At 37.5% G+C, this 6139-nt stretch overlaps 1 pseudogene; it reads left to right on the forward strand.

The window, feature by feature from the left end:
- The first annotated feature begins 3365 nt into the window (after nucleotides 1–3365).
- On the forward strand, nucleotides 3366–6139 carry LOC125138647 (annotated as a pseudogene).

Consider the following 6139-nt stretch of genomic DNA (forward strand, 5'->3'; position numbering starts at 1 on the left):
AACACTTATACCTCACAAACAAAAATCATACCTCACACACAAAAACATACACAACTCACAAACAAAAACACTTATACCTCACAAACAAAAACACTTACACCTCACAAACAAAAATCATACCTCACAAACAAAAACATACACAACTCACAAACAAAAACACTTATACCTCACAAACAAAAACAATCAGAACAGACAAACGAAAACACACCTCAAAAAAAAACACTTACACCTCACAAACAAAAATCATACCTCACAAACAAAAACACTCACATCTCACAAACAAAAACACTTATACCTCACAAACAAAAACAATCACAACTCACAAACAAAAACACTCACAACTAACAAACAAAAACACATACCTCACAAACAAAAACATTCACACCTCACAAACAAAAACATTCACACCTCACAAACAAAAACACTCACAACTGACAAACAAAAACACTCACAACTCACAAAAAAACACATACCTCACAAACAAAAACAGTTACACCTCACAAACAAAAACACTCACACCTCACAAACAAAAACACTCACAACTGACAAACAAAAACACTCACAACTCACAAACAAAAACACTCACAACTCACAAACAAAAACACTTACAACTCACAAACAAAACACTCACACCTCACAAACAAAAAAACAAAACACACACACAAAAATACAGACAAAACACAAACAAAAACACTTACACCTCACAAACAAAAACATTCACAACACACAAACAAAAACACTCACACCTCACAAACAAAAACACTCACACCTCACAAACAAAAACACTCACAACTCACAAACAAAAACACACCTCACAAACAAAAACACTTACACCTCACAAACAAAAACATTCACACCTCACAAACAAAAACACTCAACTGACAAACAAAAACACTCATACCTCACAAACAAAAACACACAACACACAAACAAAAACACAGACAAAACAGAAACAAAAACTTTTATACCTCACAAACAAAAACATTCACACCTCACAAACAAAAACACTTATGCCTCACAAACAAAAACATTCACAAGTCACAAACAAAAACATTCACAACACACAAACAAAAACACACAACACACAAACAAAAACACAGAAAAAACACAAACAAAAACACTTATACCTCACAAACAAAAACATTCACAACACACAAACAAAACACTCACAACTAACAAACAAAAACACTTATACCTCACAAACAAAAACATTCACACTTCACAAACAAAAACACTAACAACTGACAAACAAAAATACTCACAACTCACAACCAAAAACACTTACGCCTCACAAACAAAAGCACTCACAACTCACAAACAAAAACACTCATACCTCACAAACAAAAACACACAACACACAAACAAAAACACAGACAAAACAGAAACAAAAACACGTATACCTCACAAACAAAAACATTCACACCTCACAAACAAAAACACTTATGCCTCACAAACAAAAACATTCACAAGTCACAAACAAAAACACTTACACCTCACAAACAAAAACACTTATACCTCACAAACAAAAACACTCACACTTCACAAACAAAAACACTCACACTTCACAAACAAAAACACACAACACACAAACAACAACACAGAAAAAACACAAACAAAAACACTTATACCTCACAAACAAAAACATTCACAACACACAAACAAAACACTCACAACTCACAAACAAAAATCATACCTCACAAAAAAAACACTCACAACTCACAATGAAAAACACTTACACCTCACAAACAAAAACATTCACAAATCACAAACAAAAACATTCACAACACACAAACAAAAACACTCACAACTCACAAACAAAAACACTCACAACTGACAAACCAAAACACACACACCTCACAAACAAAAACACTTACACCTCACAAACAAAAACAATCACAACTCACAAACAAAAACACTTATACCTCACAAACAAAAACATTCACAACTCACAAACAAAAACATTCACAAGTCACAAACAAAAACAGTCACAACACACAAACAAAAACACTTACACCTCACAAAACACTAACAAACAAACAGTATAAAACGTAACACATTCACAGTAACTTGATTACACAACATGCCATATATAGATGTCTTACTGCTGCTAGTTGTGCAGTTGTGTTTTTTTTTATCAGGAATAGAAAACTAAACTTTGCTTCCTCTAAATCTTCGAACAATGTTTCCATGTATTTGTTCAATCTCATTCTGCATCCTAATCATTTCTTCTTTCTAGAGTATTTCACCTGTCTGCTCGTTTTCAGCCTTTAATGCATTTAAAGTCTTCCTAGTGACTGTGTACGATGCAGGAACTGCTTGCAGTGCATTGGCAACTTTTCCTTTGTTGTTCTTGGGCTTTTTAGGGTCATTTTCAAACTTGGAAATAGCCCTCATACTCATACGGTTTATGAACAATGTTCTCTATTCCATCAGACATTCCCTGAGAACCGTGTTTAGAGATGTACTTAACAATCAGCTGTTCCATTTTTACAAACTCAAAACCTTTCTTAAATCGTATACACAGTTTCCGTGACTACAGGCTGTCTAGTTAACCGTTAATCTTAATCTTAGATCTGAACCGTAGGTCTTAATGAAAAATAAGAAGTTTTCCAACGTAGCAGTGACAAAATACATGAAGTACTTTGGGTCATCAGAGTCAGTAAGAACACAGGACAAATCTTGCTCAAGCATTTTATACTGTTTATCCTTTCTGTAGTTTGCATGATGTTTCCCTTTAAATGTGTATTTGGCGTAAGAACTGAGTGTCTCCCAAATGGCTGGGATACACATTGTTATCTAGCCGGATGTCTTTAAATGTTAATCGCGGTCATGTACACCTTGGCTTGTTATTGTTACAGTTATCACCCAAGTGGTCACTTTAAATGGTGATCACAATCACAGACCCTTTGTTTTTGGTGATCCTTGATGTCCTGCTGCGGCTCCCATACTTACGATTTAATCATGTTTTATTCATTTAGAGTTCTAAACGTATTACCTTATGATACTTAAACCTTTTTAGGAATGAGCTCTTTTAGATGTGTATCTTGGAGTGGAATCTGGTGCATTTAACTGTAGTTTCTTACAATAAGCATATTAAGAAAGAAAGAAAGATAATTAAATGTGATGAATGTAGATGATGGCTCTGAGGGTCTGTAGATAATAATTAGTTAGAATTAATTAGCTGCACCTTCACCCTCATCTAATTTCACCTTATTTCTTTTTGTGTGAAATAGATTTCTGAAACAAGTTTCAACATTTTGCTGGTTTCAGATGAGAGACTGGAGACACTGGACCTCCCTCAGCTATCTGCTCCACACACTCCACCCTTTCAACACAGGAAATCCACAGGAAATCCATACCCTGTTATTTCTGGGAACTCATGAATAGCAAAAATTTGAGATTAGGTTATCCAATTATTTGAGAACTTTTCTTGGTTCCGTTTGAATATTCAATAATATGTAAATTGACAACACCCATTTCTGAGTATATATTCATCGTGAACCATGTTGCATCTTTAGAGGAGACTTTTCTTCAACTCTCTCTGTAGAACTTCATCCTTTAATAGATAGATCTCTGCTTGAGTACAGATTGTAGCTGACTTCATTCTCTCTCCACCTCTGAGGATCCTCCACAATATAGACAGACCAAAAGTCTGTGGTGCAGAAGGAACCTGAGCAGGTGAGCAGCATCTGGATCATATTCTCATGCAGCTTTAACACAGTTTGGTGTTTTAGATTCAAATTCAGGTTTGATTTCTCACTTCCACGTTCGTCCTCTTTACGACATGTAGTCAAATGCTGTTTGATACTTATTATGAAAGTAAAATACAAACAGACACGACGTGGAATAAACTGTACAATAACTGGAATTAGCTGTACAAGGAAAATATATGTAGACAAATATAGAAAACTATAGTGTATGAATGTACTACAACCGCTGAGATGAATGTGGCATCTGTTTCTGAGTAAAGAGCAAAATGTGTGCAGGTTTAGTCAATATTTGTACAGTGAGCTGTGTACAAGTCCAGTTGAGGTTTAGCTTTAGTTTGGAGAAGAACCACAGAGTCAGGGTTCGAGCAGTGTTGCAGTGAGACAGACTGGGAAGATGGTCTGTGTCATGATTTATGTGCAACAAAAGCCATTAACAATTTGCAATAAAGGTGTGAACAGGAGCTGGTGTTAGGTGTGCAGAGTGTCTGTACCCAACACATCCTTTATTCAAACTGAACAAAGAATTACTTTTGGTCTTAAATTATATTGGGATATAAACAGTGGAGTTATGAGAGTGGGGTTTAATCCCCTCATGTACTGTCTAAAGCCCCAGGTCTTATGAAGACAAACCATTTTACACCACAAATAAAGTGCAAGACATATCAGTACCAGTGTCTAACTGTCCGTTAGAGCTTATTTTACACGTTAACACGTTAAAACCTACGTGTCGAGCCGTTAAACAGAACAGTACCTTTACCGTTCAGCAGGTGGCACTGTTGTTACTACACGGACATTGGACAGTCGTTCATTCATTGGAACAGTTGGTGAGGTAATAATAATTACCCCCAAATCCCTTCGAACCCCAGTAATGCCCCTAATCATAAGATGAGGTCACAGACAAAAGACAACATGAAATCAGCTCAGGATTCCAGCATGCAAAATATATGCAGTAGATATTAGGAAGTGAGTTAATTAAGATGTTGTCAGCTTTACACAGTTGATCCCCTCTAACCTCCAGGGCTGTTCCTGCTGAAGTGATGGGATCACAGATACAGATACAGGATCTACAGTTTAATAATCTTTTAGCATTAAAATCAAGCTGCATCAGGAGCAGAAAAGTCACTTCATCTGACTCTGATCTCATGTGGTTTCAGATAAAGTCACATTTTGGAGAAATGGGAAACTGCACAGGGGGAGACACAGAGATACCAGAATTGTCCCCAACACCTCTGTTCACAAATACGTTCTACCGAATCCCAGCTCTAATCTACATTGACCAAACCTTTCTTGCTTTTGCTGAGAAGCGAACCTCACTCAAGGATGAGGATGCGGAACTGCTGGTCCTCAACAGGGGAACACGGCAGGATGGAAGTGTGAAGGTGATAATGCTGAAGCAGACACGGCTAGCTTTCATTTAAAAATGTTCAAATCCAAGTTTTAATAACATGGCCATTGATTTGCTCATTTTTCTTTTCAGTGGTCAGGTGTTCGAGAGCTCACAGAAGCACAGATGCCGGATCATCGCACCATGAATCCGTGTCCTGTCTATGACGAACGAAACAAACGTCTCGTTCTGTTTTTTAACTGTGTGTATGATCATATCAGTGAGCAAGAGCAGATAAAGAAAAGAAAGAATGCTGCTAAGTTGTGTTACATTACTAGCTGTGACAAAGGTGAGAGTTGGACAAAATTGATAGATTTGACAGAACGTGTGATTGGTGATGAGATTCTTAATTGGGCCACATTCAGTGTAGGACCTGGACACGGCCTTCAGATGACTGATGGCAGACTCATCGTTCCTGCTTATGTTTATTATAAAGATAGTTCTGTTACACCCTATTCTTTTGCATTCTATAGTGACGATGGTGCTAACTGGAGATTTGGAAAAAGATTAAGTGTCACATCCACTGAGTGTGAGATGGCAGAGGTGGAAATCAAGGGCAAGAAAGTGTTATACTGCAGTGCAAGAGGCACTAAGGGTTATAGAGTGGAGGCTTTGAGTGAGGACAGAGGAGAGAGTTTTCAAGTAATCCCAGGTGATAGGAAATTGGTGGAGCCCCCTTATGGTTGCCAGGGGAGTGTAGTGAGCTTCCAGCATGAAGATAAAAAATGGCTCATGTTTTCACACACACTAACTGACAAAAAGCAGAGAAAGGATTCTTGGGATTTATTTGAATAAGACTCCTGAGGATCCCTCAGGATGGACTGAACCAAAGATCATCAATCCCTGCTCCAGTGGCATACTCTGATGTGGTTCAGTGTGGCGAGAAAAACTTTGCTTGCCTCCTGGAGCGTAAGGACGGTTAAACTGCGAAGAATCACTTTTGTGGAGTTTAAGCTCAGCGACATTAAGCCAAATCTGTAGCTGTATTTACCTGCGCTGTAAAAATAAGCGACTCTACACGTGAAACAGAACAGAACTCAGGGCA

Source organism: Tachysurus fulvidraco, chromosome 15, assembly GCF_022655615.1.
Source record: "Tachysurus fulvidraco isolate hzauxx_2018 chromosome 15, HZAU_PFXX_2.0, whole genome shotgun sequence".
In the NCBI taxonomy this organism is placed as follows: domain Eukaryota; kingdom Metazoa; phylum Chordata; class Actinopteri; order Siluriformes; family Bagridae; genus Tachysurus; species Tachysurus fulvidraco.